Source organism: Myotis yumanensis, unplaced genomic scaffold, assembly GCF_028538775.1.
Source record: "Myotis yumanensis isolate MYYU_CA2020_CCGP unplaced genomic scaffold, mMyoYum1.0.hap1 SCAF_11, whole genome shotgun sequence".
NCBI lineage: Eukaryota > Metazoa > Chordata > Mammalia > Chiroptera > Vespertilionidae > Myotis > Myotis yumanensis.
Genome location: NW_027223762.1, coordinates 42,782,395 through 42,794,826, shown reverse-complemented (window position 1 = coordinate 42,794,826; position 12,432 = coordinate 42,782,395).

Sequence of the window (12,432 nt, the reverse complement as noted above, 5' to 3'; positions counted from 1 at the left end):
GGCACTTTCACTGCCTGCTGTCTGTGATCCTGTCTGTCAGTCAGCAGCTGAGTCAGAGATGCCCCGGGGCTGGGGGCCGCCTGCCAAAGGCCTGACTCACCGAGAAGGGCTGACTGGTTTCCCCAGCCTCTGCGCCTCCTGTCACAACACGCCGCGGGGGTGAGGACCGGGACCGGGCACCTCTCTCTCGGGCGGCTCCTCCCACCGCAAGGGGCCCCTGGGCTTCTGTTCTGGAAAGGATGACCCCCGGCCACTGGGAACCCCAACTGCCCACAGGATGCTCCCCAGCCTGGCACGATCATGTTCCCAGTGCACACGTGGTGAGTGGATGGGGGACACCCCCCTCACTGCGGCCAAAAGGGCACTCCGGGCCTCCGGGCAGAGCCCCGGCCTCCTCCGTCCCACAGGATTGGAAATGCTACGCTAACTTCTGTGCATGGCTCCCAACAGCAATTTCCCAGCACCCCACTCAGTCCCCCTGAAGCCTAAACTCTGGCTTCACATCTTACTTGAACGAGAAAAAGCACACCAACTGGAAAGCTAAGGAGACAGAATGGCGAGGAATGAGAACAGTGCTCGATAATGACATTGGGTGAAGGACTGGGGCACGGAGTGAGCCTGTGAGCCTGTGTGCTACGGGCAACTCTCCTGAGAAGCCTGTGTCCCGAGATGGGGAGCTGGGGCTACGGGCTGAGGCCAGGCAGCCAAACTCAGATGACAGGCAGCCCCGGGGACAGGGATGGGGACAGGGATGGGGACGGGGACGGGGACGCAGGCGCTGCGGCGAGGCCGGGCTGGGACCCAGGTCCTCGGATGTTGAAGCTGGAGCAGCAGAGCCGCGGGTGCGGGTGGGGGCGAGGGGGGTGAGGTGGAGGGGCCAGCGGCTACTGTGCGCGGCTGTGAGGCGTGAAGGTCCAGGGGGCACACGCGTCCTGTGTTTAGGACTCGTGTCAGCAGAGACTTTTATGGACAAGCAACAGGACACAGGGCCCCCTGGCTCCCAGGGCTGCCCAGGTGGAAAGGGGCTTTGGTTCAGGCTCTGCTGATGCTTGGGGTCCAGTGGAACCCCCGGGCACTCCGACTTTCTCTCTTGGTCATTGGTCGTCTGTGTCTGGCTCCATTCTACGTGGGTAGGAGGCAGGTTAGCCACGGGCCGTCCCAGTCCCCGTAGCCCCACTGGGGAGAGAATTCTCTCCCATCCTTCACACAACAATCCCAGGACGGGCTCTGATTGGTTGCGGGCAGGGACTTGAGTACTTGGTTGGCCAGCGGGGGCCTTGTGCCTGCCTCTGTGGGGTGACATGACGTCAGTCCCACCCACCATGAGTACCTGGAATGAGGGAGGAACCTCCTCCAGGATGCTGAGCCTGCTGCACAGGTGGGCCTTTGTAGCTCTGACCCCTCTGGCTGTGACTGAGTGAGTCCTGACCGCTTCGAGGCAAATGGTTCAGGGAGACAATCTAGTGATGGATTGTCAGAGGTTGACACACTAACTCAGTTTTTGGTTGATTTTTCTTTGTTAAACGGCATTTAAATATATAAAATAAATATCAAAAATATAAGCCTTCGTTTTACTATGGTTGCAAATATCAAAAAATGTCTATATGTGACACGGCACCAGAGTTAAGTTAGGGTTTTTCAAAATGCTGACACGCCGAGCTCAAAAGGTTCGCCATCACTGCTCTAGACGGAGGGGACTTAGCTGGGGGCTAGCAGCACTAGCGTCTCAATGACAGAGGATTCAGTCCAGTCCCCGGCAGACAATTTCCCGCAGGGCGACTTCTTTTCCCCTGGTGTTCAGCACACAGAGGCCTGGACGGGGCTGCACACGCATGTTGGGCCCCCGGGGACAGTTGATTGTGGCACCTTCCATGGGGGTGTGTGGGTCCTTGTCGCCACCTCATGTGGAGGCAGCACTCAGCAACTGGGCAGAGCCAGATGTGGCCTCGGGGAGAAGGACCCAGGCCGTAGGTGAGGATAGCACCCATCCCCCCACCCGATGACCAGCTCCCCACCTCTCTGCCTTCTGAGGGTCCGGTTGCCCTGAGCACTGGGCTGAGCTGGTTCTGGGGGCCCTGCAGGAGGTGGCGTCCTCTCTGGGAGGCCGGTCACAGGGACTCCTTTTAAAACAAGTTTACTTCCCTCCCACCTCCCCACCTGGGACCAGCCACAAGCCACCAGCTCCTGCACGGCCATCTTCCAAGCACCCTGCCCGCTGCCGGATGGAGGGGGCCAGTGGGTAGGGCCCCCTGCTCCCTGCCCTGTGCCCTGTCACCACCACGGGGTCAACAGCCCAAAGGTGCAGGGGTGTCCTGGTGGCCTGTACTCCTGCAAAGAGCAAGAGGGCCTCGGGCTGGAGGAACAAACACGCACATCCTCCCGGAACAGGTACCTGCACCAGCCGCCATGCTGCACGGCCCCACACAGGTCCCTCCCGGTGGGACTGAGTCTCCACTCCCCGGCCACCGGCTTCCCGACCTGAACACATGCGTCTCCCTCTCCCCCGACCCAGCCTTGGAGCCGGCTGGGCCTCCCAGGACTGTGCAGAGACAGGCAGGGAGGACCGTCTCAGCTTTCTTTGAACCCACAGGACACTTGGCTCCCGGGGGCACTCCCTGCTCCTGTCCGTTCCCGGGTGCCTTCTCTGGGCCTGTGTGAGTCTGTGCCCCGCGTCTGCCTTCCCTGGTCCTGCTCCCGGACTGTTGGCTCCAGCTCGGCGCAGCCTTCCTCCTTTCCCTCCCCAAGAATGAAAGAGCTGAACTGAGGCCCACGTGCTCTCTGGCAGAAGCGACTTTAAGTCCCAATCCTGGGTAAACAGAGGGAAAGTAACATTTACTAAAATGGCCAGGGAGTGAGCAAGAAGGAGCCCGTATCAGTTCTCTATGGCGGTCTCACACGTGGCCTCCAAACCTAGTCGTCTGAGAGAATAATGAACGCTTTTGATCTGTCACACTCTCTGTGGGCAGGGAATTGGGAGAGGCAGAGCAGGGTGGCTCGGGTCCGGGGATCTGAGGAGGGTGGTCCTCCACGGAGCAGGGGAGGGAGCTGCGATGCCTCTTGAGACCCAGCCTCAAAGGCCACCCACCATCACGCCTGCACAGAGGCAAGAATCCATGGCTCTCCCAGGTAAGCCCTGGTTCATGGAGGGAGGGGGACACAAGGGGCAGGCTGGCGACAGCAAGGACTACCTAGGAACCTGAATGACTGCTCCCCCCACCCCCCGAGAACAGGGTTACTGCAAGAAACAAGAGAAAACAAAACTAAATGAAAATAGGTAGCATAGTATACCTCTCTTTATAGTTTCTACAATGTTTATTGCATCTATGAGAAAATAATAACCTCAATTACAAGAATTCCTTTTCTCTGAACATTTCTCCATTAGAAATTTAGAGAGTACAAGCCATGAATAGCATAAAACCAAATGATATTAGAAATCCAGCTTGAAAATTCCTATTAGATATCAGATATAGATATCTCTAAGAAAGACACAGAGAATCCGAGTGATACAATATTTGTATAACAAGAAGGTGAAGAGAAAACAATAGAAGGAGCAAAAAAGATTCATTCATTTGTTCGTTACTCACTCTTACATATATTTATTGATCCTATTATGAGCCAACCACTAATGGAGATGTTATATACACATTTAAAGTTTCTAGTTAGGCCAGAGAAAGACAAACGCTGTTTGGTCTCACTTAGATGTTGAATCTAAAGCAAAATAAAACTTTTAGAAAAAGATATCAGATTTGTGGTTACCAGGGTTGAGGGTGGGGATTGGGGGAATTGGATAAAGGTGGTTAAAAAGGTATAAACTTTCTGTTATAAGATGAATAAGTACTGGGGATGTAACGTATTGTTGAAAGTTGGGAAGGTAGTGGATCTTAAAAGTTCTCATCACAAGGGAAATAACATTTTTTGTCTCTCTTTTTTTTTTCTTTTCTTGTAACCCTATCTATCTATCAGGTGATAAATATTAACCAAAGTTATTGTGGTAATCATTTTGCAATATATGTAAATCATGTCATTATGCTGTATGTCAATTCTATCTGAATAAAACTGAACAAATTTTTTTTTTAAATTCCAGTTAAAGATGAAAGATTTTGTTTAATTATTTTCTGTAATCACTACTTCTATAATCAAAGAAACAGAACATTTCTCTGACATCAAGGAAGCTGTGAACCATCAGATTTAAAGGGTGAAATGAATATAAAGGGACTGCGCATACTTATATCTTTGTAAAATCTCAAGTTTCAAGGATAAAGGGAAAACACTTCAGTATCTAAATAGAAAGGAAACAGGTTACAAAGAAAAAAAGTGGACTTTTCACAGACTTCAGTTATGTAACTAAATTCTACAATGAAGCAATGCCTGTTGAATTTTGAGGAGCAGCAATGACAAAGAATTCTGTACATAGTTACGATGTCATTCATATATGGGTCAAGAGAAAGACATCCTCAGACATGTGAGAACGCACGTAATCTGCCTGACAAACAATGACCCCAAAGGTCCATCAGTCAACTGAGAAATGAGTCAAAACGAAGAGACCAAAAATGGAAGAAGCGGCACAAAAGGAACAACCATGAGTAATTAAGCCAGGAAAGGAGAGTTGATGTCTAAGTCATTGTTTGGAACATGATTATGAAACCAAATGCAAGTGTCAAAAGAAATTCTTGAAGGAAAAAAAAAAAGTAAACCCTAAATATATAATTATTCTGACAAACATTTAAGATTAGGGAAAGGCAAAGAAGGAAATAAAAGTGTTCTAAATTTCTCATTTAACTTTAATGCACGTATAGATATTATTTAATGATTGAAATTGGTAGATTTTTTGTTTTATTTTATTTATTTAATGTTTTTATTTTTAGATTTTTTTGTTTTATTCTACAGGCGCATAACCTTGAAATTATTACAGAAAAGGGAACCAAGAAAAAAAATGATTAATAAAACAAAATTCAGAAAAAGAAATAGCAAAGAAACATAGAACGAAACACAAAAGAAGTTTACAAAAGCAATGCCAAAGTTTCATTTAAATATAAAGGTATGATCCCTGGCCAGTGTAGCTCAGTGGTTGGAGCATCAGCCCATGTAGTGGATAACTGGAAGGTTGTGAGTTTGATTCCCAGTCAAGGGCATGCCCCTGGGTTGTGGGTTTGCTCCCGGGCCCTGGTCAGGGTGTGTGCGGGAAGCAACCAATTGATGTGTCTCTCTGGAATCAATGCGCTTTTCTCTCTCTCTTTCCTGCTCCCTCCTTCCCTTTTACTCTCTCTAAAACAATCAATGGAGAAAACATCCTCTGGTGAGGATTAACAAAAAGCAAATATAAACGTATGAAATTCTACTGGGAAAAGATACAAACTTGTAGATTGTGTAAAAGAAATCAAAGCATATTCTGTTTTCCAGAAACTACAGTGTTAATGAAAAAGTGATAACTAAGTAAATGGGGTAATATTACACACAGAAAGTGCAAACAAAATAGTAGCAATATATTCGGAGCATATGAGGTAGAATTCAAAGGAAAATGCAAGTAAGAAAGTGTTGTTTTATATTGATCAAAATAAAGATACCTTATAAATGTTTACAAACCATTTAAAATCTCATTTAAGAACATAAAGCAGCACTGCTATAAACAAAAGAAATTTACAAATCCATCTATCAGCGGGGATTTAAAACTTCAATCCCGGTGTTTGACCGATCGAGGACAGTTTAAAAAGCGATAGAGAAATTGGGTAACATGGATTTAACAATAAAGGGGAGAAGTGGAGGCCCCTGAGGTTTCATCCGAACAGGACAGAACCACCTGCTGAGGCTGCCAGGCTCCCTTCAGGGCGCGTTGGGGGAGAAAGGAGCACCACACTTTGTCCTCAGCCCAGCCCCAATTTTTGTTCTGGGATTAAATCACTCACCTCAGGGCCTTTGCACCAGCTTTCCCTTAGCTTGGAACTTCCTGGCCCCTGCCCTCCCCCACATTTACCTGACTCATCCTCACTTCATTTTGCTGAAGGCTCAAAAGTTACCTCCTGAAAGAGGCCTTCCTTGCCTCTACATGATGGAATTCTCCCTGCTGGCCCCGCCCTGCTCCAGGTCATCGCTATTTCCTCATTCTGCTTTATTTATTTGTTTGTTTATTTATTTGCACATAATTATCGCTACTTGATGTTAACCTTTTGTTTGTTCACCTTTGTGTCCCCCGTACTAGCACTCTGGCACACATTCGTATTGGCTCAATAGTATAGTTCATAAATGAATGGAATTTTTAAATATAAAAAATAACTTAAAAAATATGTTTTTATTGATTTTTAGAGAGAGAGGAGGGGAAATGAAGAGAGAAACATAAATTGGCTGCCTACTGCATGCTCCCTACTGGATATGTGACCTGACCGGGAATTGAACTGGCAATCATGTGGTGCACGGGACAGGGCTCAACCAGCTGAGCCACACCGACCAGCGCTATAAAAAATAACTTCTGCAAGTTCTTTGTGTTGCTATAAATCAGTTGTCGTTGTGACTGGGAGTGATTTTCACCTGCTAGGAACATTTGGTAATGTCTGGAGAGATTTTTGGTCGTCACAACTTGATGACAACCGAATGCACAGCAAAGTCACCCCAACAAAGGATTGGCTGGCCCCAAATAATAGAGCTGAGGCTGGGAAACCCTGCTATAAAGCCATTCTTGTCTTCTTTGTTTAGGAAGAAACTTTCTTAGGGTTTTAAAAATTATAAATATGTAATGAGAAGTTAAAAATTAAAGTTTCAAGTGGTTGAGAGAGGTTGCAGGTAGGGAGAGATGAATAGGCTGAGTGCGGAAGATTCGGGGGCAGTGAAACTACCTGTGTGATAGGATAGTGGATACATGTCATTACACATTTGTCAAAAACCATAGAACATACAACACCAAGAGTGAACTCTAGTGTCTACTGTGGCCTTTGGGTGATTATGTGTCAATGTAGGTTCCCTGATTGGGTGGGATGTGGATGAAGGGGCAGGCTGTGCCTGTGTGAGGGCAGGGGGTGTAGGGGTAATCTCTGTGTCTTCCCCTCAGTTTTGCTCCGAACCTAAAACTGGTCTAAAAAATAAAGGCTATGAAGGAGGAGGAGGAGGAAGAGGAGGAGGAGGAGGAGGAGGAAAAAGAGGAGGAGGAAGAGGAGGAGGAGGAGAAGGAGGAGGAAGAGGAGGAGGAGGAGGAGGAAGAGGAGGAGGAGGAGGAGGAGGAGAAGGAGGAGGAGGAGGAGGAGAAGGAGGAGGAGGAAAAAGAGGAGGAAGAGGAGGAAGAGTAGGAGGAAGAGGCGAAGGAGGGGGAGGAGGAGGAGGAGGAGGAGGAGGAGGAGGAGGAAGAGGAGGAGGAGGAGGAGGAAGAGGAGGAGGAAGAGGAGGAGGAGGAGGAGGAGGAGAAGGAGGAGGAGGAGGAGGAGAAGGAGGAGGAGGAAAAAGAGGAGGAAGAGGAGGAAGAGTAGGAGGAAGAGGCGAAGGAGGGGGAGGAGGAAGGCTTTACCAAGGCACATAGATATTCTAGCTCTTTGATGCTCAGAGTGTGGTCCTTGGATCAGACGTGTCGACATTACCTGGGAGCTTCTTAGACATGCAAACTCTTGACCCCACGCCAGACCTGCTGAACTAGAACCTGCAGTTAATAACCTCCTGGGTGCTTCGTAAACACACTGACGTTTGAGAAGCACTGGGTAGGACATGGGCTCTCATTCTTGGCTGCTCATTGGAATCACCTGGAGGGTCTTTTTTTTAAAAAAAACTTCTAATGTTCAGGCCACACCCTAGGCCAATTAAATGAGAATCTGGGGGCTGGGCCCAGGTATTAGTATTTTCAAATCATCTCAGTGATTTCAGCGTGCACCCAGGTTGTGGACTGCTGAGGCTATGTGGAAGTTACAAAACTGTTAGTAAAAAACCTCGTTTGGTGACCTCTGCTCACGTCAAGGGCATAAACCACTGTGAGAGGCCAGGTTAGTGGGATTATGAGGACTTGCCAGGGAGGGTCTCTCTGGAGAGTGTGGGAGTGGGCCTCGGTCTCCCCCTCACCTCACAGCCACTGAGCAGGCCCCCGGAGAGCTTGGTCTGTGGCCTGGATTTGGGGACTCAGGAGACTGGGCTCCAACATCTGCCTGGCTGGCTGCACGGGGACCGAGGTCACCTTCACTGAGGGCCGGCTGGGGGCCCCGGTTTCTCATGAACAAGCGTGAGCCTGTGAAATGGGAACTCGCGGACTGGCCTGGAGCTGTGGGACATCTTGCCCGAGAAGACCCCTGGGAAAGCGAGGCCCTGCCAGTGACTGTGGACATGGGAAGGGGCCACGGGAGAAAATGCATGTCCGCCTTCACAGCCAGTGCAGCCGGCTGTTCCCTGCGTGGCTGGCCTGGGAGGGTTCCAGGAAGACGCACCCTCAGAAAGCCATCTCTAAATCAGAGCATAGAGCAGTGGTTCTCAACCTTCTGGCCCTTTAATACAGTTCCTCATGTTGTGGCGACCCCCAACCATAAAATTATTTTTGTTGCTACTTCATAACTGTAATGTTGCTACGGTTATGAATCGTAATGTAAATATCTGATATGCAGGATGGTCTTAGGCGACCCCTGTGAAAGGGTCATTCGACCGCCAAAGGGGTCGCGACCCACAGGTTGAGAACCGCTGGCATAGAGCCTTCTCATCACAGTACCTGTTGCATGTGAACTGGCCTATCCCTTCTTCTCCCTCTTTCCCACACAAGACCCCCAGCCCTGAAGGGGGCAGACGCCACAGATGCTGAGCTGAGAGAGGGAGTAACATGTCCGGCAGTAAAAAAGAGAAATAGACTGCCTGGCCAGTGTGCTCAGTGGTTGAGCATTGATCTATGAACCAGGAGGTCACAGTTCAATTCCTGGTCAGCCCACATGCTGGGGCTGCAGGCTTGGTCCCCGGTGTGGGGCGTGTAGGAGGCAGCCGATCAATGATTCTTTCCATCATTGATGTTTCTGTCACTCTCTCCTCTACCTTCTTCTCTGAAATCAATATTAAAAAAAAAAGAGAGAGAGAGAGAGAGAAAGACGTATGCCCAATACCCCCACCCACACAGTTGCCCCCTACGGACTCCCCCTGCACCCCATAACCATGTAAGTGCGTGCCCTTGCTGAGGTAGGGAAGAAAACCAAAACCTGGTTTGAGGATTTTATTATCACACAGGTCCAGACACTTTCCATTACTGAAATGACTCAGTATTTGGGACTTGAAGCAATTTTTATTATCTGAAAGTGAGAGAGAGGAAAAGAAAAAGCAATGCTCTGATTTTCAACTCAAGGGTAGGGGACTAAATAATGTCTCTCATATAAAAAACACTTTTTTTTATTGATTTCAGGGAGGAAGGGAAAGGGAGGGAGAGAGAGAGAGAAACATCAATGATGAGAGAGAATCATTGATTGACTGCCTCCTGCATGCCCCCTACTGGGGGTTGAGCCTGCAATCTGGGCATGTGCCCTGACAGGGACTCCAACCATGACCTCCTGGTTCATCGGTCAAAACACAACCACTGAGCCATGCCAGCCCGGCAATGACGTCTCTCACTGAATAAAGTTTAAGTGAGCGATGACAGGAGACAGAGTCCAGGAGCCATCTGATGCCGTCCCATGAGCCGGGCTCGATGTGTGGGCTGCAGAAGGAAGGCCCGGCTCAGTCTGGAGACAGCAGGGGAGGAGGCTTCATGGGAAAGGGCTCGGTCCTTCTGTGTAACTGTAACTGAGTAATGGAGAAGAGAGGAGGGACAGAGAAAACGCGGAGAAGACTCGGGCGGACCTGTGCAGCGTGGGGCCCTGGCTGGGAGCAGGCTGGGAGGTGCTGCTCTGAGGTCAATGAGAGAATTCTGTCCGGGCCTCCCCCACACACGGCTTGTTTCTAGAGCTGTGTACTGCACTTCGTTTTTTCCTAAGAAGGCAAAGCACCCAAGCCACCAACATTAGGTTCTCTGTTCACTGCGTTAGTGGCAGATTAAATGACCTCTTCCCCACACTCAAGGTCACACAGGAGTGAAGGGCCAGCGTCAAGGAGCAGCCGCTCTCAGCCAGTCAGGCTGGTTCTGATGACAATCCGAGGTCCCCGAGGCCTTTGTGCCTTTTCCTGCTCAAGACACAGAACAAATTGGGACCTTGGGCAGCCAAGCGATGCTCCTAGAGGGGTTCCCCCACCCAGACCATGGCCGGCCACAAGTGCCTGAGGGACAGCGTCCAGGCCACCCTCGGGTCCTGCCTCAAGACGGGCAGGAGGACCGGGCGGGGATCCTTCCATGCCTGTGCCTTTGCCATCCACCCAGCCCCACCTGAGCCTCTTTGCCTCTCTCGGCGTTAGACTGGGGATGGGGATGGTTGCAGTCACGCTGACTTCCAGCTTGTTCAGGTGCCACCTGAGCGAACTCCACATGCAGAAGAGACACATTCTCTTTCAAAAACGATTCTTATGCCCGGTCACAGAGTCGTTGTCCATAACCTCTACTACATACTGACGATGCAGGCCACACTCTGACCAGCAGCCAAGGAAGCCGGGACTTAAAGACCAAAGGAGGAGCAAAGAACAAAAACATGGAGCCACTCGGGAAATTAAAACTCACTTTTCTAAGTAAGTCTTGGGTCTAAAAGGGAATACAAATATCAACAACAGGCTGTATAGGACATAATGATAATAATGACAGCGCAGAAGAATAAATGAGCCAAACGATTATTTCCAGATGCCAGAAAAAGAGACGAGCAAACGATCACCACCCACACAACCCAAGGAAACAAGAAGGAGAAGCTAATCACAAAACCCCCCAGAAATTAATGGATTAGAAAATGGGAAATGTAAATTGATGAATAAAGCCAGAGCCTGGCTCTTTAAAAAGACCATTGACTTAGAGAAACCATTGGCAAGCCTAATCAAGAGAGAGAAAATATGAGCACAGAAATGAGAAATGATATTGAGTAATGAAAAATAGGATCCGGTTTTATAACTTTATGCTAATAAACTTGAAAATCTCAATGAGGTGGATAGTTTTCTGGGAACATATAAATGACCGAATTTGACTGAAGAAGTGGTAGAAAACTCGAGATTAATAATCCTAGACAAAGCTGAGGAAGTTGTCGAAAGAAAGTATCAAACCCAGACCGTTTCTGAGGCAAATTCTTTTGCACCTTCTCACAGATCATCTCTGTGCCGTTTAAATAGGGTTAGTGCGTGGGAAAAGATGGGCAGCTTCCCAAGTCATTTCACGAAGCTAGCATTGCCCTGAGACAAAAGCCAGCCAGGCAGATGGGCAAAGAGGAACTGCAGCCCAGTTTCACACATACAGACACAAAATATTAGAAAATTGAACAAAGTCATGTGTATAAAATAATAATACACTATATACAAGCAGGCAATGATGCCAGCAGAACAAATGTTCAGTACCAGGAAATCTCTTAATGTGATCAATCATGCTAATAGATCAGAATGAAACCCACATTATCACTATCTTAGGAGATTAGGTATTTTTGCTTTTTTGTGTGTGAAAATTTTAAATTATTATTATTTTTATTGATTTTAGAGAGAGAGGAAGGGGGAGAGAGAGACAGAGAGAGAGAGAGAGAGAGAGAGAAACATCAACATTGCTTGGTTGCCTCCCATACATGCCCGACTGGGGATTGAACCCAAGACCCTTCCTGCGTGGGATGACGCTTAACCAGCTGAGCCATGTCGGCCAGGCAAGAGCTTAGTTTTGAAGTCCGAAAGCCCGAGTACAAATCCTGCCATTTCCCACTTCCTAACTGTAGACCCATGGGCAGTTTCCTTATCTTCAAAGTTGGAAGATTTGTCTAAATTTGGGTCACATGCACATTAAATGAAATAATGCATATAAAACTCAACATAGAGCTGAACACATAACCAGAGCTCAGAAAATCATAGCTTTTTAAAAATTGCAGGGCATTGCTATCCATTCCTCAGATGTGTTTGTAAACAAGAATTGAACACTCCTTTAGTGTTACAAAGACAATCTCTATCAAAGTAAAGCAGCATCATAATGAACTGTGAAGACATTAGTGAGATGCCAATTAAGTCCAGGAGCAAGATAAGGATGCCCCTGTGCCTCCACTATTACTTATTCATGTTCTGGAAGTCCTAGCAATGGAATTAAACGGGGAGATAAAATAAGAACCATAAATATTCCCAAGGAGGAAATATTACCATCGTCATTTTCAGGGGATATATTTTTTTTAAATAATTACAACATCTTCAACAAAAACCAATTGGAGAAGTCAGAGAACTAACAGATGAGTTTAGTAGAGTAACATCCCAAAACATGGAATTATAGATATAAAAACCGATACTTTTCCTATGATAATAAGTAAGCCGTTAGAACACATCATGGAAATGTATTGCATTTACAGCAGCAACAAAATTAATGGTAATTAACTTAACAAGAAATGGGCAAGATTTATGTAAATA